The following is a 22,504-nucleotide window of genomic DNA, read 5'->3' as shown; positions in this document are numbered from 1 at the left end:
GACTAAAGAAAGTGCGTGCCAATGAAGGAAACACGACTCCAGTGGGCAACATTATTTATATTGATAAACAAACAGAACCACATGCACAAAACAACTAACCAAACTTATATATTCCAGAAATTTCTAAACTTTGCTTTATATATAGCAGTAGTTTTAAGTCTTCAACAAAATAAAAAATATATCAACTATTCTCAAAACTTCTACATCCCTCTGTGACTCTTAGCAGCTTAGTAGAGACTCTGAGGCCATAGCAACCTGAAGGACTACGATTCTCCCTGTTCAGGTTGCTCTACCCTTTAATCTTGGGGACTGTATGCTATGGGCCATGGGGAGCTCCAAGTATTAAAAAGGGGTGTTCCATCTTGGTTATGCTGGGTCCTTCTTCCCATTTAGAATCAGAGGACAAATTAACCAACTAAATCTAGTTGTAGGGTAGGAAGGGAAAAGGATAGGGAGGGTAGTTTGGCTGTGCCCAAGGTAATGGCAATGTTTTGTCCTCCTCTCTCAAAAAAAATGAACCCTATATCATCTCATGTGGTTCTCCCTAAGAGACAACAAGCGAGTTCTGAGAGGACTCCTGCTCTCAGGAAAATGCATATTATATCTGTGGAGGTTGTAAAACCTAGGGCATGTAGGTATATCATTTGTGGGGAAGCTTTAAGTTGATTCAATCTTTTAAAAAAAAAAGAACGTTTTTTTGCATTACTGTGCTGACAAACATTTATTAAACACTGACTATATACCAGGCACTGCGTTAAATGATTGGGACACAAAGAAAACGAAACAGTGCATGCTCTCAAGCAATATTATTGCTATGAGAGAGGCATCCTGGTGTAGTGGATAAAGAGCCTCCTTCAGAATCAAGAAGAACTGAATTCAAGTCCCCTTTTTTCTGTGGTACGAATGACTTTGTGAACTTGGGTGCATCTCGTTGGATTCTTGCCTCTCTGTGATGAGGAGCTGTAGAATATTTGCTGAGTTGCAGTGCTAAAGAATGGCCCTTTATTGGTAATTCCCCAAACCGAAGAAATGACACATCTGAACCAAAACTCAAAGATGGTACTGTGATACTATGATCCTATATGGTAAGACTATAAACAATCACACAATTTTAGAGCCAGACAGGAATTCAACGACCTTCTATGTCAACCTGTAGCTGAGAAAGAATCTTCTCTATGACATTCTAATAAGCAATCAATCAGCTTGTGGATGAAGACTTATGGGGAGGGAAAGTCACTACCTGCAGAGAAAGCCTATTTCACTTAGGGACAACTCTAATCATTAGGAGGTTTGTTCCTGACATGAAATCTAAATTTGACCCTTCATACCATCTACTCATTGAACCTGGATCTGTTTTCTAAGAACAAACAAAGCAAATCTAGTTCCCCTTCCACATGGCAACCTTTCAAATACTGAAACACAACTATCATATCCCTAGTATCTCCAATAGCTTGTCATAAAACATGAAATCAAGGTCCTTCATCATCCTGGATGCCCTTGCATTCAGTCTCTAGCTTATGAATGTCTGCTCGAAACTGTGACACCAAGAAATGAACAAAAAACTCCAGATATGGTCAGACCAAAGCACTTTAAATGTTCCTGACTTCAATCAATCAAGGCAAAGCAACAAAAAAATTATATATATATATATATATATATATATATATATATAAATTATGTATATATATATATATATAAAATGTAATATAAAGAGTATATAAAGTATATAAATTTTGAAATTTATTAAGACACTGTGCTAAGCACTGGAAAGATAAATGTAAAGAAAAAAAAAAGATAGTTGCTGCTATCCAGCAGCTTACATTCTAATGTAAGGATCTAGATGGTGCAGTGGATTAAGCTTTGGGCCTGAAATCAGGAAGATCTACGTCCAAATCCACCCTTAGACATTGACTAACTGTGTGAACCTAGTCAAGTCACTTAACCCTGTTTGCTTCAGTGTCTTCATCTGTAAAACGAGCCTGGAGGAGGAAATGTCAAAACCACTCTAGTATCTTCACCAAGAAAACCTCAAATGAGGTCACAAAGAGTTGGACATGACTGAAAAAATGGCCAAATAACAACAAAAACAAATGTATCTTATTTGCCCATAGTTTGCACATCGTCTCCCCATTAGACTGTGAGTTCCCTCCAGAACAGTCTGTTTTTATTTGTTTGTTTTGTTTTGTTTTGGCAGTAGTTCAACAGATCATCTGAAAAATATCTTTCATCAGTATAATATGTCTGCCCAAATATCTACCATGATCTTTAACTAGTTTTGAATGGCATATTTTCCAGGATTAGATGACGGCTGTATTCTGTTTGAATTGCACTCGAGTCAGCTCACACTCTTGAGAACTGACTGTTAAATTTGCAATGTGAGCAATCACACCTCTGAAACTGGCAAATGCTAAAAATCAGGGCTTAATTTCTTGCCTTCATCGTGTAGACTTAAGAGAGATGGAGAAAATGGTAACAATACAGATCAAACTTAAAAGCATGTCATGTACTTTTTTTTTCAGAGAGCGGGTCATTAAACATTTTCTGGCACACTCTTGGCCTCACGTCATAAAGTATTGAGTTCATTTCTGGGTACCTCATTCATTGATAAACTCAGTAGGATCGAGAGGAGGGCTACCGGAATGGTAAAGAACTTTGATATCATGATATATGAGAGGTGGTGGAAGGAACTGGAAAAATGTAACCAGGAAAAGAAAAGTCTTCGGGGAGACATGATACCTACCTTCCAGTATCTGAAGAACTTAGAAGTGGAAAAATGGCTTACTTTGCTTGACACCAGAAAACAGAACTAAAAAGCAATGAATAGGAATTGCAAAGAAACAAACTTAGGCCTTTATATATGGAACTTTTTTCTAACAATTAGAGGTATCAAAAAAAAATACACTCGTTGAATGTAACGTAGTACATTCTTGGTCAGGTATGGGTTGGATCATGTGGACTTGGGGGCCTCTTACAGCTCTGAGATTCTTGGCTCCTTACCATTCTAAGACCACCTACAGGAGATATCTCCAAAGAGCTCAGATCAGGACAATGAATGTTAGATCATTACCTGAGATCAGACTTACTCATTTTTATATATCTTTCTAATTCAAGCAGAAGGCCTGGTGGACAATCAACATTTGAAGGATGAATTTTTATGATAAAGCTTGAAAGGGATTTAGAACAGCAGTGCCCTAGTCCTGTGGAAGCTGGAAGTAACAGCTTTCTTTTTTCAGCTGCACATTCAATTCTAAGTTCCCTGGACAGGACTTATTTGTCCTATACATGGCATGGCAGGGTATGCTCATAATTATGAAAGACCATCTCTTTTTCTCTTCCCTAGTGCTAATAATGACATCTTTTCCTTTTATTACTGTTTTAATGATTTCATGTCCATTGCTATGGCATTATTAATAATAGCAAATTTTTTTTTCTTGGTCTTAGTTAGCATAAGGAGAACTTTACCATATATCACTTTTAAGAGCCTGTGAGTTAGCTGACAGGTTAACGAAGTCACCGAACTCTGCAGCTGGAACATTAAAGTGATACAGTAATGAATGACAGTGTGTTCGTATGAGACATGAGTCACTTTTCTGAATCTCTCATTCCAGTGTGATATTTACCTAGAAGCAGAATAGTCTATTATGGAAAAGACGTTCTATTTTTTAAATGCATGGCTTTTATCTCAACAATACCCTTTAAACATAACCAGATTTTTTACTTACAACTCCCGGGGTTTAAAACCTTTTCATTGTAAATCTAAAAAAATGTAAACTAAACATGATCAGCCTGGAATATAAAATAGGCTCAAGACTGCAAGGAAGATAATAAACGTATCCAGTACAAGAGGAGTAGACAGAGCCCTTTGGGAGAAATAATCAACAGGATGAAATCCTCTGTGATTGTTTTAAGGGAAGAAATTATAGATGGAGGAGTAGGTGTAGGCCTGCTCCTAAATGCTAAATAAGTTTCCGTTTTCCATTTTTTTTCTCTTGGAGAGACTCTCTTTCTCCTTGTATTTGGTTCATATTTAAGAGTTAGTTTTGGCATTCTGTCATCATCTGTACCTTCTAGTGTTTCCATTTGCCTGAAAAAGGGAAATCTTTAAAAACTAGGTTTTTTTTTTTCACAGAAATTTAAAATACCAGATCTGTTTAGGATTTGATAAATAATTACTTGATTTTAATGAAAAAGAGGAAGATATGTATTAGATAAAGCACAAAATTATTAGGCTAGAGCTAGAAAGGACCTTAGAGGTTATCTACTACAATAAAGTGAATGGCAGAGAAGGGCTTTGAAAACACAATCTATGATGGATAAATGGAAAAACCTAAGCATGAATTTCATAAGTTGGAAAAGTGTAGAGAGGTTTCAGTTCATATTGGTGAAGGGAATGTCCATTTTAATAGAAATTCAGACCTTTGAAAATACAAAAATAATAAACAAATAATTCAAAGAGGTCACATTGGAATGAACTTAGCCAAGTTCCAAGTTCCAGGTTCTTAAGTGCTGAGGCTCTACTGAACACTCCATAGGAACTGTTGAAAGCATGGGGGCAAGTGGGGAAGGAGGAAAGAGAAATCCTTGTGAGTCTTTCTTGTCTAAAACCAGAAGCCTTCAATATATTAATTAATATTAATTCCTTTTTGACTCAATATGTAAATAAACATTTAGTTGGAAAGATCAGAAGACAGTGAAATCTTGCCTGGAGAATCCACATCTAAAGCTAGCCCAATATAAAAATAGCAAACGGGCAAAGTTTATCTTCAGTATCCTCTTATTCTTTTTGTCCAGTCCCCACCTCTAATTAATCATGGTCTTCTCCTTCTACCAGAAATTTACTAAATAATTTCACTTCCTACCTTTTTTTGGAGGGGGGAGGGATGAATCCTCAAATGATTATACGCACACAACCTAGGGGCACTTGAGCAGCTGATTAAATGTTTGACGTTACTTGTGGAAATAAGTAATCAAATTAAACAAGCTGTTTTGTCTTAGGGTTGGAGATGGAGAAGTAGGCAGAACATATTAATGGTGACTGCATGTTGGAAATGATTGTTTAAGCATTTGTTTGCTGGTCATCTTCACATTGTCCAGCCTCCACCTCCAACCTGTCAGTACGCTGCCCTCCTGGATCCCTCACCTTCTGATTGGTATGGCTTCATGATTTCTAGCCTGACCCAGAAGAAAGTGAAGACAAATCCCTCTTCTGTTTGATAGAAAAAGAGAGAAAGAAGAAAAGGGTTTTCTTCCTTCCTTTCTTCTTTCCTTCCTTCCTTCCTTTTCTCCTCCCCTCCCTCTGTCTCATCTTCCTTTCTTTCTTTTTTTCCCTCCTTCCTTCCTTCCTTCCTTCCTTCCTTCCTTCCTTCCTTCCTTCCTTCCTTCCTCCATTCCTCCCTTCCTTCCTCCCTCCTTCCCTCCCTTCCTCCCTCCCTTTCTTCCTTCCTTCCTTCCTTCCTTCCCTCCTCCCTTCCTATTGGTTAGAACTAGGACACAGAACTACAGAACTGGTAGTGCAGGGAAGGAGGTATAAGTATCTGATTCTAAGAATGGTTGTATATCGAGTATGCCGGGTGGAGGAGAAATGGATGGCATTTCTGTAATGAAGAGCTTCTTTTGCAGTGTGTGCTGAGAGTGCAAGTCAGATGATAGTAGTACCTCCTTCCAGAGTCCTGAGGATCAAAGGAGATAATAAATATAAAGCTCTTAGTACAGTGCCTGGCACATAGCACCATATAAATTTTAATTATTATTATTATTATTTCCATTTGGTCTTAGACCATGTTTTTTTTTTTTGGTCTCAATTTATAAATGTACAATAGAGATAGAATTAGACCATTAAAATTCCAACTCAATACTAATCTTATCCATGGTATTTTTTAAAAGATTTATGTACAATGATTCTACTGCTCTTGCAGCTTCAGAGTCATATGGACAGGGAGGATGCTATTGAATCTGTAAAATCTTGCAATTTTTTCTAAAAATTTGTTCTGCAACATGAGGGGCCTTTGTTTCTGCTGTCTTTGTCTATTTGGATAGCAAATCTGGGACTAAGTTCCTTAAAATCTTGTATTAGTTGTCACAGATTCTGCTTTGTACGAGATAAACTATGATCTATCTTAAATATTAGCAGTTTAAATACATACTATTCAAAATAACAACAAATGACATTAGAAAAACAAATTAAAGACCTTCCTGATGGGGAAAGGGATGCTTGCTTGACATTTTCAGGCTTCATCATTTCCTTGTGGGTAGAACAGGTTAAACTATACTATGCTTGTATAAAAAGATGTTCAAAGCAACTAATGTCATAACATTTCCAAATATAATTATCCCCCTTTTGCTCACGGTACTCATGAGTAAAATCACAGCAGGGAGAATAGGGCAAAGGTATACTGGAATCAGTGCAAGCCCTTGGGTTCCTCCAAGATGCTTTTATGGACTAAGGATTACCTGTTGTACTCCTTAACGGACACCATGCCTTATATCAGCATCCTTGAACACATGTTATTACTTATTCTATTGTATGTACAAGTGGAAAATGATTAATTTTACAAGAAAAATTATTTCGTGACATTATTCCACTATGATAGGTTTAAGGGTACATGGTACAGAAGGCATTCATTGGTCAGAGGGTTTTACTATAAGAAGGCAAGTGGGACATTGATGTGACAATATAAATATTTTCCACATCTGGGTCTGAAAATTGTGAATTCAGCTCTCAGAAGGCAAGCTGAAATAACACTTTCTCAACCGTGTTTGAAACTAGGTAAAGGCAAGACAAATTTTTGGACCAATTTTTAACTCACAACCCCATATTACCCAAGGGATATAAGAGCCAGTTTCAGGTTCTCACAAGTCGGAGGCTATCCCATTCAAAGGAGAATTAGCACAATGGAGAAAGTGGGTAGAAATGATTTTGCCATTACCTTCGTAAGGCCATCTTCTCAATCTTCCCACCAATTTACACTATTCCTTGTGGGAAGTTGTTGCAATTTTCCTTTCCACACTGGATGAAGCAGATAGAGTGCTGGCCCTATAGTCAGAAGACGGGAGTTCATATCTAGTCACTAGCATTTATTAGATGTAAGTTACTAAACAACTCAAATAACCTCAGTTTCCTTATATAGAAAATGGGGATAGTAATAGAACACCACTGCCAACACCCCCACCACTTCCACCATCATCATTCTTATTTCCCAGGGTTGCTGTGATGAACTATGTAGAGCATTAAGTGATTTGCCCAGAGTCACTCATCCATAGGAGTCAGAGTGTGGGACTTAAAACCAAGTCTTGCTGCTTCAAGGCAATCTCTTTGTCCACTACACCGTATACGTGGATAGTCAATACATGTGTAAGTCAAGACATCTTCCCTGTGATATCATTGGTCCTCTTCGGGAATGATGAACAACAATGTATGTGTATATATACACATACATATGTATATCTATGTGCACATTAATACACATAGATACATACACAACACACACATATAAATGTATGTATATGTGTGAGTGTATATGTATACATATATATATGTACATATGTGTGTGTGTATGTGTGTGTGTGTATATATATGTATGTATGTATGTATGTATGTATAGTTTTTTCTCCTGATAGTGGGTAGAGTACTGGGCCTGGAGTCAGACTGTTTCCTTATATCTAAAATTGTGACAATAATATCGTGTATTACCTCTATAAAAGATTTATTTCCAGGGAGGCACTAGAAAATCAAGCCTGTTATTAGGTTTTTCCCAAACATGACATAGGTCCACAACAAATTTTGAATCATTCACAAAACTTTTGCTACCCAAGTCTTTACTCATTAAAACCTATAATCTTAAAAAACACCAACAAATCAAACAAACTTGACTCCTCTTTCTCCCTGTGCCCTGTTCCTCTTGCTAGCCACTTTTTTTCTTTCTTCTGAGTTCTTAGGCCCCCCTCTGAGAGACAGTGCAGAGGTCCTTTTGTTTATGGAGGTCTATTGTAGAGAATGTTGAATCTTTTATTGGTCCATAGTATATTCTGCAACTGTCTGACTTCACTGAGTTCCATCTGGCCTGGACTCCCAGATTGGACAGAGTTCCTACTGTGATCCCTATGAATCCTTGAAGGGAAAAAAAGTATGCACTACTGTGTGTGAATTTCATTGACCCTAAGAACTGCAGAGACTTGGAAATTTATTTTTTCCCCATGTGTGGGGAGTTTGCTATATGTGGATATGCGGTAAGCTGATTTCAGTGAGCATAATGAAATATTTGTGTTAAAGGTAGAGAGGTTTAGGTAACAAAAATAACATTATTCCTATTCCTGCATTTTGAGGTCTTTCTAAATCAGATTACATATAAAATAATATTATACACATACACACACACACACATATGAAATAAATTGGGCAGGAGAGTTTCCTAAAAGCTCCATATTTTGAGTGACTTTATATGAGAGAGAAGAAATATAAAAGAGATCAGGAAATTAAAGTTTAACCCATATATAAGGAATACTAATTGATTATAGTTCAAAATTACTTCATAAAAATGCAAGGAGGATGAAAGATTGGGGAAAGTAGGTAGCAGGTAGTTATTCTACAAGAAAAGTATATAGTATGTGTGAGCGCTGATAGTCTGAGCAGTTATTCAGCAGCAATAAAACTTGTTTTTTTTATTTATTTATGTGAAGGAATATCACCAAGGGGGAAAAATTGACTAATGTTTATATAATAGTAGCAATTCCCATTTCTATAGAGCTTTAGTATTTACAAGTAATATTTCTCACACCAGTCCTATGAGGTAGATGGTACAAATACTATTATCTCTATTTTATATATAAGGAAATAGGCTTAGAGAGGCCACAGAATCACAGAAATTGAAATTAGAAAGGCCCTGTGAAGGCATCTGATCCAACCTACACCTGGTGAGAATTATCTTTCATAGCAACTCTCATATCTGTTTGAAGATCCTATAGTGAGAACAAGGCACCCCATTTCATCTTTGGATAGCTCCAATTACAAGGAAGGCTTTTCCTTGGTTACATGACTAATAAAAGGCAGAGCCAGGTTATAAATCCAAATATCCTGTCTCCTGGGAAGGATATTTGCTTTTTCCATGATGTCATGATGTCTCTCAAAAAGCATCTCACTCAATAGTAATGGCATATTACTAGCTGAAATAAGAAACCCAAATCTTTAAGGGGAGAGAGAGACAGACAGACAGACAGAGGTGGAGACAGACACAGAGAGACAGAGAGACAGAGACACAGATTGATTTACAGTGACCCTCTATTTAAATTATTGCACTTTATATTTTTGAAAATTGACATATTTTATCAGACTTACTAATTTCCTAGGTGGCTAATGTAACAAATATCTACAGATTTCATTGCATTTTTCACAGCTGACTCTCCTTCAGGAATTGGTCTCTGTCCTTATTCCCAACATTTGCTGAGGGAAATTCCTAAAGAGGAAACAGAGCTTCCAATTCCCTCCTACTGAGGCTGCAGCAGCTTTAGTAGGCATGCACAACTTCCCTATAGTGAATCCTAGACAATCTTAATGAGTATTTAACACATTTGGAGTTATCTAGGCATGCTCTGAGAAGGAATAGTAATAGGCTATCCTTCGAGAAGTTGCCTAAGATGGGGAAAGTCCATAGTGATAATCTTATTCAGATTTTATAATATCATTTATTGTTAATGATTGTAATAAATTATGAAAAGCAACATACATCTTTAACATATTAATTCTTTTGTGAAATGAATTATTTCAATTTACCCTTCTCTGATAATTATAAAATCTGTTCCATTCCCCAAAAAAGTTTTTTAAAAGCTTTTTTAAAACTGTATTTCAATAATATGGTGAGCCTAATGCAATTATTTCAAAACCAGTCAATTTTTTTGTTTTTCTACAGTTTAGAAGGGTGCTGGCATATAGTAAATGCTTTATAGAGGCTTCTTTAGGAATTTGGCATCCCAGAACATAAATCAAGGAAGTTTTGTGAGTCAGAGCGAGCACAGGAGCATGCACGTTTCCGTATACATCATATGTGTGCACAAATACAACCTCTGTTGTCTGATAAATTGATAGAAATTACAGAAATAAAGAAAACAGGCCTGGAAAAGGACAAAAAGAGGAAGGTTAATATACATTTATTCTAGCCTTCTGTTAAGGTTAACTGTCATACTGCTACCTGTCTTACAAGGATTGATAAACTCATTTTGCACATTGCTTTGAGTTCTAAGGTTAAAGATTGTATGGGAATACCAAATGAAACTATGGATAGTAGTTATTGAGGACCTAGGGGCTTAAAATTTACTAAGTTCAAGGAAATCACCCTAATAAATCTTTGGTCCAACAGGGCTCTATGTCTAGACCATAGCAATCTTGGTGAATCCATAACAAACTTAAGTTGCTTCATTCATGTGGTTTCTCATTTCATTCTGTGCAGGTTTAGAAAGGTCACTTTGGACCTACACCCCCTTCTGTTCTCATATCCTTCATCTATGTGATGCTTTGTAGATTGCACTCTAAGTTCACCATTATTTACACTGGTGTTTATTATGGCAAACAAAATATCTGCAGTGATTAATCATTCTTGCCTGAAAGGCCTCTCTACCTGTTTTTTCTGAAAGAAAAAAGTACCCATCCCTGCCTTTTCTGCAGATCGAAGTTCTATGCAGAGTGTGTAAATGAAATGGGGCAAGGAAACTTGCCTGAAGATTAATGAGAATTTTTTTTGTGATGGTCTGGGAGTTGCTAGTTCATAGTTGGTTTGATTTGTGCTATTTCTTGAAACGAACTCCAAAGCTCAGTGTTGTGTTCATATTGTGGTAGGTGGAAAATTGGCAGAGGGATCGATTCTTTATTTTATTTTACTTTTCCTGAGAAGAGGGTTTTGGGAGGGAAATCTGAATTTCAAATCTTTTCTCAGTTCAAACAACTCTGATGGTTTTGGAGGAGATTCATTTTTATGAATTTGTAATCTAAAATGCAATTTAAGAGACACAGAACAATTTGCTGTGAAGGATAAATGTGAACTAGACAGAGAGATTAAAGTGAGTTTGAAATTTGTTTTTTTTTTTTTTTAATGGATTTAGCCCTTGAAATTTTGGTACCTATCCAATGGTGAGGGAAGCTCTCTAAGTCAGCTGAAGTTGCCAAGGTACCAAGAGTTTGAGCTTCTTTCCTACGCTTGTCCTAACATACTTATGTGTGGTATTGAAGGAAAAATATTCTTAGAAAGACCATTGGTCTTGGTGTCAGTAGTCCTGGATTTAAATTCTGGTGATACAGAGGTAGTGAAGCTTATTAGGTAGAAGATGTCCTTGGAGTCAGCAAGAACTCAAGTCAGTAAGAATTCAAGTCCTACTGCTTACACATATGACTTTGTGGCAGGTCACTTAACCTCTTAGTGATCCAGGCTACCTTTTAAGTCAGAAAGCAGTAGGGGATCTGCATTGTGAGACGAACACACTCATTGCGCATTCTCTATCCCAGTAAAATCTTAGGTTTTATCCAAAACCAAACAAAATTCCAGCCCTAACATTTGCTACCATTGAGACCACTGAGGCCTAGGTGCTCCTAGGAGATTGGCCAGCTTTAGGGATAACTACTGGCTGAGTGTGTGACCAAGGCAAAGTCTGTAATCATAATGAAATCCTTTACTAGTGTAGATATTCAAAATACTAATATTACCCACAAAATACCATGCCTTCCTTGCCTCCAAATAGTTTAGGGGAGAAACAAGATGAAACGATATCCATTAATTATTAAAGGATCCTTCCTATAAACAAATTTCAGAGAAACTGATGAACTGGCTACTTCCAGAGCAGGTATTAGGGTACTGATGATGAGAAAAGCCATCATGTGGCAGAAATAGTAACTGAACTTGGAATTAGGAGGGCTTTGCCACATGAAAATAAGTCACTTAATCTTTTAAGATTTCAATTTCATCTTCTGCAAGATAAAGAGGTTAGGCCAGATCACACATAAATTGTCTCTGAGTCATGATATTTTATGATTCTGAATATTAACAGTATCAAATAATGGGCAGCAGCCTAGCGGCATTATCAGTTTCAATGGAGAAGAAAGTAAGTGCTTCTTGAGAAGGCCACTTCTGAAAAGAAGACTTCCTCCTATCTGCTCCACAGAAGCAAAGGTGCACTCTTGGATTAGAGAAAAGAGGGTAAATATATGGCTAATGGGTATTCTTGTGTGACTAGAATGGAATAAGTAACTAATGTGGTTCCAGTGAGTTGGACTAAAAGAAATGGGTAGAAGTTATGAGAAGACAGATTTCATCTCCGGGAACTGTAATAACTAACAGATATGATTTCTAAATCATTGATCTTTGAATATAGGAGAAGTCATCTTGAAGAATGAGAGATGTGCTATGGAACTAGAGAGGGGCAAAAGTTTTCTCCTCATTTACCAAAGGAAAAAGATGGATTCTTCAAACTCTAGGCTTGTGAGTTTAATTTTTCACAATATCTATTATTACTAATTAAAGGAATGGTGTGTAATTAAAAAGCAAAGCAGTGGTGACTACGAATCAGTTCATATTAATTATTCTAACGTTTCAAGGATCTATAATTTCATCAGATGTGGATACATTCTCCAACAATACTAAAAAACAACCCTCTCTTTCTTATCACACAGTAATCATGGATTCTGTGACATAAACAAAAAAAAATGGCATCTAGTGGACAATCCTATTTTGGAGAAGCTTCTTTAAAGTTATCTAAGCTGGTTCTCTGGTGTAATAACAGTGCTGCCAGCAGCTGCTGTGGGGGTGTAAGGCCAGCACACAGGAGGGATGCTAGCACAGGTCCTTTGATCTATTTTTCTAAGGAAAGCAACTTTAAGAGGTTAACTATCTTATTTTAATTAAACATACATGTATCATTCATTTAGTTCAAGAGAAAAAGTCAGCATCCTGAACTTCAGAGAGAATACAAACAGAAATTATAAGCATACATTATATAAACAGTTGAGCAAACATACAGAGATCAACAGAAAGGCCTTTATCTGCCTGACCAAAAAATTACATAGTTACCAGAGAGAGGCACCAACATCTGGTTTTTCAAAGCTGGGGGGCTGCAGTGGCTATCCAGTGTCTCATCTAGTCACATCACAGAACATTCTTCCAGTGAGTGAGAGTCCCAAACAAAATGCTAACCTCTGAGTTTCTATACCCTGTTCACGGTCAAAGGGCATCACAACCATGTGACTCAAAGCTATGTGAACTAGGCTTTCTTGTTTCTTAAGCAGGTCAAAGACTCTTGATTCAATCAAAGAAACAAAGGCCAGACTCAGCAAAGGCACTTGATTACCTCAGTGCTCCAAAAGGGAAAACAGTTTAAAAAAAAGTCCCTCCATAATTACCAATACATCAGGCAAGACACAGGCATTTCTTCATTGGATTCAAGCCAGCCACAAGCATCCTTCATCCTTCTTTGGGTCCTTCTCATGACTCTCTGAACTTCTTTACTTTCTCTTCCCTTGCCCCGTTTTTCAGTTTCTTTTTCTGTGCTGTCTTCCACCACTAGAATGTAAATTCATTGAGAACAGAAACTGTCTATCTTTTGTATTTGTATCTATTTCCAGTGCTTATCTCAGTGTTTGGCATCCAGTAAATGCTTAATAAACACTTTTTGACTTGCTTACACCCAAAAGCTTTCAAATTTTATAGAATTTCCTAGAGATATACTTTCTTGGCATCCCTTTTGAGAATCAAGTGAGAATCAAAGTAGGTAGGATATTACAGGAAGCTATATTTATAAGAATGAGTAAATCACAATTACCTTCATTTTCTTTTTTGATCATATTCTCAAAGTAGAAAGTACTACACTGATAGACCAGGAGAATTCTTTAAGCACAGTATTCTGGCATTTCAACAAAGAATTTGATAAAGGCTGTTATGATGCTTTTGCAGAAAAGGTAGAGTGAAGTTTACTGAACAATAATACACTTGGGTAGATTGGGAACTGATTGAATGACTGGATCCAAAAGGTGAAGATTAAGAGATTGATACCAATTCAATTTAAATTCTGCAAATATTTTACAAGTGCCATGTACCAAGAGAGGCAACATGAAGTAGTAGACATAGAGCTGTCCTTGGAGTCATGAGAACTTTGTTCCAGTCCTGCCTCTGACCTGTACTGGCATTATCACCCTGGGCAAATCATGTAACACTCCAATGCTACAGACAACTCCCTAAGATTCAGTTGAAGAACAAATGTGCTTCTCCACCAGTACAGGGCAGTTTCCTCACTGGAAATTCTCTCTATTAAATTCCCCCAGTCACCTTATATTCCTACCATCAAATTCCCTCTTTCACCAGTTTGATCCCTGCCCCAACGGTGCTAGACACTATGCTACGTCAATGCAAATTTTTCAATTTCATATAAAATAGAAACAAAATGTGCCATTTGTGTCCTAGGTGGGTACTCTAAGAATCTGAGGAGGAAAATATTTTGTCTAGGACTGGGGTAGAAAAGGGAAAGATGGCTTAATAGAGTATGTGCCCTCTGAATTATCATTCAAGAAAAAGACAGGACTATAAGACATGGCCATTCAAACAAACTCCATGACAGTGTATCAGTAATTAAGGTGGGATTTTCTTTTGCTGTTTTCTCTTTTAGCACTTATTTAATCAAGTGCCCTTGAAGAGTCTGGCCTTTGTTTCTTTGATTGGATCAGGAGTCATTGACTTGTATATGCTGGTAATAGGGATTAACTTTCCCACACCCTAAATGGGATTTTTCACTGTTCTTTGTTTGAGTGCTTCTCAGCACTGAGGTAACCAAGTGCCCCAGGGCCCTGAGAGAGGTATATAAGATCAGAGCTTGGTGTTTGACTTTTGAGGGCTCCCACTCACTGGAAGAGTGGTGTGTGACTCTGGGCAAGCCCTTGTAACTGCCTTCTGGCTTTGCTAACCTAGATGTTGGTTTGTATTTGGCCTGTTTATAATGTAAGTTTGTAATTTGTTTGTATTTTCTCTGAAGTTCAGGTTGCTGGCTTTTCCTCCTGAACTAAGTGAACGATATTTATATGTTGGATTAAAGTAAGATTGTTAACCTCTTAACATTACTTTCTTTAGTATAGCTGATCAAAGAACCTGTGATGGCAACTCTTGTTGCTGGTCTTGTTGGGTCTTACACCCCAGTAATATCTGCTAGCCTAATTGTTGCTACAGACAACTTTGGTGGATGACGTGGAAAAAAACCTGGAGATAGAAGAGGTCTTGAAGTCAAATAGTTTAAACAAAACACACAGTAACATCAATATTATAAAGATATTCAAACCTGAAAGATTTAGTAACTGTTCCAGCCAATGTCCCACCACACTTCCAAAAGACTCCTGATGAAACATGTTATCCACTTTTAGATAAAGAGCTGATGGGCTCAGGATGCAGATGGAAGCTTTTTTCTGCTTCTTTCTTTCTCTTATCCTTTCTTTCTTTCTTTTTTTGAACATGACTAATGTGGAAATTTGTTTTGTATGACCATACTTGTAATAGGTTATGCTTTTCTTGCTAACTTATTGGATGGAAATGGTGGTAGAGGCAAGCAGAGAATTTAAAACTGAAAAAAAAAAAGAATAAAAAAGTCTCTGTGAATTAAAAAAAAATGAAATTAAAATTTTATTAAAAAATAAATAAATTAAATAAATAAAATTTTAAAATAAAATAAAAATAAAAAAGAGTCATCCAGTTTGTATATGATAAGGCTAGAGAACAGATCAGAGAGAATTTGAGGGGAGGCTTTGGATCAAGGAGGATTTGTTAATTTTTTGGCAAGCAATTGGGAGCTGTCAAAGCTTTTTGAGAAGAAGTACTATATGATCAGAACTGTACATTAGGAGGCTTACTTGGCATTGGAATAAAAGAAAAATTGGAAAGGAGTTATGGTGGAAGCAAGAAAATGAGTATAACATCATAGGGGAGAGCTAACAGCCTCTATGAGGTGCTGTCTTGAGAGTGAGAAGAGGGAACAACTTGTAGAAACCTTTGGGAAATACTTGTTAACAAAATTTGGCAGATCCTTGAGTGTGTCTATATATGACCGACTTCTGGTGATTCAAATGGACACAGATGACATGAAGCAATCTAGAAAGCTTTCCTAAGGATTATGAAGTCCTCAGAAGGAAAAGGGAAACTTTAGGGAAACAGTTTTAATCTTTAATAGCTGTTGAACCCAAAGACTTCCTAAGAGAAAGACAGAGTTGAAAAGTAAACTTATTGATCAGATGCTAGCTGAGAATGGGATTTGCATTTTTAAACCACAGCTTAAGATACAGTAATGAAAAATTCCTCCAGGGTTAGGGCATACCTAATCACTGCTGATAAATGTATTTGTTTAGAGTACTGCAAATCTAAATTTAAAAAAAGCCTTAAACTAAAAGGGAAGAGGAAGGAGAAAAGTGCTTCCAAAAATACCCGTTAAGCTAGCCTGCAGTAGAAAACCCCAGAAATCCACAGAAGTTAGAATATAAGAAAGGAGTTAGCAGTAAAACCCATGTCTCTCAAATGCATAAAGTATGGGTGACAAGGAAGTGAGCTAGAGATTATAATGTAAAGAGATGAATTAGAATACTTAGGTAGGCTTGGTGGGATAAGTCACTACTAGGATATCTAGGGTATGGGGAAATATATTTAAATATATTTTTAAAATAGTCTCATGAAAAAATGTAGGAACCAGAATGGAGAATCATAGTGGGGAACACTTGGGTAAAGATCAATGGAGGAAGAAAAAAATAATATTATCATCATAGTATTCTATAGATTACATACATGGAAGGAAACAATAGATGAAAACATAGGAAACAAATAGTGATTTTGAAAAAAAAAAAACCAAACATAACATAATACTGATGAGGACCTTCAGCTATTCCTATGTCTGTTAGAACATTCTTTCTCAGTCTCTCTCTCTCTCTCTCTCTCACTCTCTCTTTCTCTCTCCCTCTCTCTCTCTCTCTTGCTCACTGTCTGCCAAATGTCCTCTACCAAAAGTAGAAGAGCAGCTAATAATTTATCAATTTGCCATGACAATTTCATTTTTAAAAGGTGAAGGAATTTGATGAGAAGAGCTTCTATTTTATAGATGATTCTAACCAACAAGGAGAAATTGATTGCTGAGATATAAAGAAATTTTTGGAAGGGGATAGGGAGGGTGTGAACCATTTATCTTGGATTAAATGAGAAAGAAGGAGAAACCCAGGCATTCTTCGACATATACTTTTGATTTTTGGAAAACAGATTTTGAAGGACTCAGAGAAAGGGTAGGTGGTTTCTATGTCCTAAAATTTGATAGTGAAATGGCTTAGGAGGAAAAGAAAGTACTTAAGTGTAAAATTCTAATTATCAAAGACAAATAATTCTAATGAAGAGGAAAGAATAAGTTAGCTGAAGACACTAGTATGAATGCACAGGGAACTCATTGACCAACTTAGATTTTAAAGAAATATGTACAAATGGTGGAAACAAGGACCATTAATGGAAAAATGATACAAAAGCATTAGTGATCATGTAAAATTGTGTTATGTGATATAAAAACTGTTTAATGTTAGCAAATAAAGGCTAAAGATGATAAAAATGTTTTTTTTAAAAGCAATATTGGGGACAAGAGGAAGATCAAAGAAGAAATAGTATTCCTGTTCAAAAAAGATAGTACAATGACAATAGATAATGGGGAGAAGGCAGACCTGTTTAACTCTTATGTTATTTCTGTTTGTTCTACTAAGAAAATAATCTCTGGATGAGAAAGGAAAGAAAAAATGGATCATAGTAGGTGAAACCCAAAATGCATAAGGGAAAAGCAAACATATTTTATCTTGAAAAGTTTACATCACCAGATATACATGAATAATGTTCCTAGGAATAAGGGAAAAACAAACAAACTAGAGGATGTAATTCCTGAGCAATTGTCTATAAATTAGAAAATCGAAGAGGTACTACGGGACTGTCAAAGGGCAAATATTGTCAAAGCTTTCCAGATAGTGAAGCAATTAGAGGCCAGTGAATTTACCTTTAATTCTTGGAAAAATTCTAGATCATAATATATAAAGGATGGTTAGTAAACCTCTAACAATAAAAGTGGTCATCATGAAGAGTCATTGTGGACCCCAAACCAATTACTCTTTACAAACCCTTGAGCCTTGAGTAAATTCTAGCTATTCTTGATGGGTTTACTAGAAGGTAGATAAGGATAATATTCCCTATGGCTTACTTATATTTTAGTAAATCACTTGACAATGTCTCTAATTCTCATCTTGTGTTCAATATGGGAAGGAGGGAGTTTGACAATACAACATTTAATGGATTTAGGTTGAATGACTTTGCCCAAATTAAAGTCACTAATAGCTCAGGGGATTTCTCATGCAGTACACCTGGGTATCTCTGCTTAGCTCTGAGCTGTTTAACATGATAATTCAAATTGAGGCATGGATAGAATGTTTGCCGAATTTTCAGATATTAAAAAGCCCTGACATTGCTAATATATTTAATGACAATATCAGTATCCCAAAAGATTTCCATAGGCTAGAATGCTGGACTCAAATTAAGATTGAATTGAATCACATCCCCCACTTCTTTTTGTGCCCAGAAAATTAGTTTCTTAGTCTTACATTTAGATTTAAGAAAATCAAGTTCACAAACATTAGATGGAGGAGAAGGAAATAGACAAGTTTTCTGGGGAAAAAAATCTGATTATCATAGCATATTATAAACTCAAAATTGATCAGTAATGTAGAAGAGAATAAAGGAATGCAACCATGAAGAACCTTACAACTATAGGGAAGTAGTAGTAGCAGCAGCAGCAGCAAAAGCAGTAGTAAATAATATTCAACATTTATATAAAATCTTAAAGCTTGCAAAAGGCTTTACAGATCTCATCTCATTTAATTCTTACAACAACCTTGAGAAGTAGATGCTTTAATTATCTCCATTTTTATATATTATGAAGCCGAGACAGATGGAAATTAAGTGGTTTTCTTAGCTCAAGAAGTGACCAGAATTATCGGGAATGCTTAGGACAGTTTTCAGCATACAAAGGCCAGTCATCTTATGCTGCAAGTGAATGACGACTATATATCATTGTATATTGTATATTATAATGCAGTTGATTTTGTTCATTTGTTTTTTGAACTGAAGAAAAAGAAGCAAAGGGAAAAAGAAAAAATAAAAATAAAAGGAAAATGAATATTCTTCTTGACCTTCATCATTACAATTTATGATACCTAACTTGACTCAATTGGACCACACCTGCTGCAGTTTTTCTCTCCCCTATCCTCTATCTTCTATTCTTATCCTGTCCTTTGTCATTTCTGCCCCTTTGCTTTTGCCATACCCATACTTGGAAGGGATTGAACCATGATATTGATCTGTTAAAGAACTTCCCACTTTTCAAGGACACACTCAGGTGCCACCTCCTATGAAGTCTATCACTCTATTACTCCCAACCTCCCATTCCCTCTACCCATTATGACATCTGACATTTTTTCCTTTTTAGATTTCTCAAAGCACTTTGCCTAGACCTCCCCTTGTCCTTGTCATATGGAATGCAATGGGTAAGGATTGAGGAATAAGTTTCAAGTCTTTGCTATAGCTAGCCCTTATTACAGTTCCATGTCTGTGGTAACAGCTGAATGCATATTTGTTGATTTGATTTTGAGGAAGAAAAAGATGAATTACAATCTTCTAGTGTAGCAGGCACTGACATGATATGCATAGGGAGTGTCCTATTTTTCTTAAAGATAAAAATTACCACCTGTCAATCTCATGATTCATGTTCTTTCTTTTCCTCTTCCCTCTTACTCTTACCAATTTTACTTCCCCTTTCCTCATTATTCTCCAAAAAGACATGATTAAAAAGAAGAGAGGAGGGGGTTCAGTGACTTTTTGTGTGGAAGACTAGGAAGAATCTACATGTGTTTGTGTAAGGCTCGCAGTATATTGCCACAGATGCTCAATCTCATCAGGCAAGAAGGTCCAGAAGGAGGTGTGACAAAGGTGGAACTAGTAACTAAATGCAAATGATCATGGGCTAATCTGCATACTCTACTTGGATTCCACAGATACATAGGGGTCTGGTGTGTAGAAGATTGCCCTTCTCTGCGTTTGTGCCAGAAAATATGTTCCTGTTTTTCTGAGCATGAAGGATGCTGGACATCTCTAAGCTTTAACTGTAGATTGCCATCACTGAAATCCATTCCAAGAGACAAAAGGGAATCAGAGGTCACTGAATTTTTCTTCTGGAAAGGAATTTTAGTTCATTGAGTCAAATCTCATCATCTTATAGGTGAAACGAAAATTAGGGCCCAGAAAGTTGAAAATGACTTGTTCAAGGACACACAGCTAGTCAGTGGCAGACATGAGACCAGAACCAATAGGATTAATAATTATTGAGTGTCAGCTCTATCAGTCTTCTGCATGAACATGTAGCATGACCATGAAGTGAATGCATCCATTTCTTATTATTTTCTAGCTATAGTACTTAATGCCACATTGGAGGCTAAATGAAATGGTCCCACCATAGGCAGTGGATACCATGTTACTGTAAAGAAGAAAGAGTATGCTATTGAAATGGGATGAGGTTTATCTCAAACTTTAACACTTTCCCTTACTGTGGATCTCCCCCTTTGTTGCTCCTCCTCCCAAAAAAATCTATTGAGATATAGGCCTTACTTAAAGGAGGTATAGAATGTGGGGAATGCAATTTCATGTCTAGCCTCAATGAAGATCTAGATAGCAATAATCTAAGCAATTGAAAAAGAAGGTGGAGTACTGAAAATGGCTATTCTTCCCTCCCTTCCTTTTCCTTAGGTGTGAGTATACCATTGCTCTGCTCAAGAAACTTCAGTGGTTGCCTCTTCCCTCTGGAATATTTCAAACTTCAGTGTTTGGTTTTTTAAGTCTTTCATAGGCTGGCTCCAGCCTATGTTTCCCAAGCTTATTGTATATTATTTTCTTTCACAAACTCTATATTCCAACCGAAATGACCTGTATGATATTTGAATGCCTGGCTTTGAATCTCTTGTCTCTGCCCCTCCCACCCCCCATGGGCTCTTCTGCATTCCTGGAAAGCATTGTCTCCCCACCTCAACATCTTAGAATGCCTAGCTTCCCTCAAAGCTCAGCTCAAATGCACCCTTCAATAGAAAGCCTATTTTGATCACCCCAGTTTGCTAGTGCTTGTCCTCTGGTAATTATTTTGTATATGTTATATTTTATTTTCTATTTAGTGAAAATAAAATGCAAGCCCCTTTATGGTAGGAATATATATATATTTTTTCCTTTTCTTTTTATAGCCCAAGAATTCAGAATAGGATCTAGACAATTTTAGGTGCTTAATGGATGCTTGGTAAGTGAATATATAAGCTGTTTTTAAGAAAAAACCTGTGGGAAGGAGGGTGGAAGAGGATGAGAAGTAAAGAGAAGTAGAGTGACACATGTTAATTAGTTATATTTGTATAGAACTTTTTAATATTCAGATGCACTGGCAGCTCCAATATCAAAAGATCTCTGTGCTTATAGGACTATCTGTCTTAGATAATGACAGTGAACAGATGCACTGTCATACCTCCCTTACTACCCACCAATACTAGAATCATTAATGGTGTCTGTAAAGCAGTGATTGTTAGCCTGGCATCTTTGAATTTCTTTGACTATGTGTGTGTGTATATGTGTATGTGTGTTTGTGTGTGTGTGTGTGTGTGTTTAAATTTTGGTAACTGTATTTCAACATAATTGGTTTCTTTTTTAATCCTATGGATTTTATTTTTACCATTTAAAAATTATTCTGTAGAAAAAAGTTAAGCTTTACCAGGCTGTCAAGGGAGTCCCTGATTCAGAAGAAGTTAAGAATCCCAGCAAGAGGTTAAGATTACTGTCATTAGTAGTCATTGTGAATAGGCTTTGTATGAATACCTTTCTAAAATATACACAAAAATGCCACCTTATATGTAGGTAGTTTTGTTCTAAGCTTTTCAAAGTACTTTTTCATATGTTTTAAGATAAGTAAGTTTAAAATATATTATTCCCATATTATAGATGAGTAAATTAAGATTCAATTAGTGTCAAAAATCAAGAGTAGACTATATCCAAGATAAAAAATGAAAAAAAAACTGTCATAAAAACAAATGACCTCAATTCCCAAATGCTTAACAAAAGTTGCAGAGCTTCTGATGAAAGCCATTGGAGCTTTTCCAATTCCCTACTTTGTCTCTAGCAAACTATTCATGTGAAGAAGAAAATTTGCTCTTATTCACTTTTCTGGCTTAGTTACCTATTTGTGTTCAGTGTGTGACAGTGCCAGCTTTTGACGAGGCTGCTGAATGAAATTGTTTTCTCAGTCTGACTGGTAACCATATCTTGCAAATTGATTTTTTAACCTCGAACTCATAGAAGAATAAAAGTTGATACTGTTAAAGGATTGAAAGGTTTCCTATTCCAGAGGAAATTCATTTTTTGAAATGAGGGGGATTAATTGGTGTGAACCATGTCCTTGAAATGGG

The sequence above is a fragment of the Trichosurus vulpecula genome, chromosome 1 (assembly GCF_011100635.1).
Source record: "Trichosurus vulpecula isolate mTriVul1 chromosome 1, mTriVul1.pri, whole genome shotgun sequence".
Classification (NCBI taxonomy): Eukaryota; Metazoa; Chordata; class Mammalia; order Diprotodontia; family Phalangeridae; genus Trichosurus; species Trichosurus vulpecula.
This window is presented reverse-complemented; position numbering follows the sequence as displayed.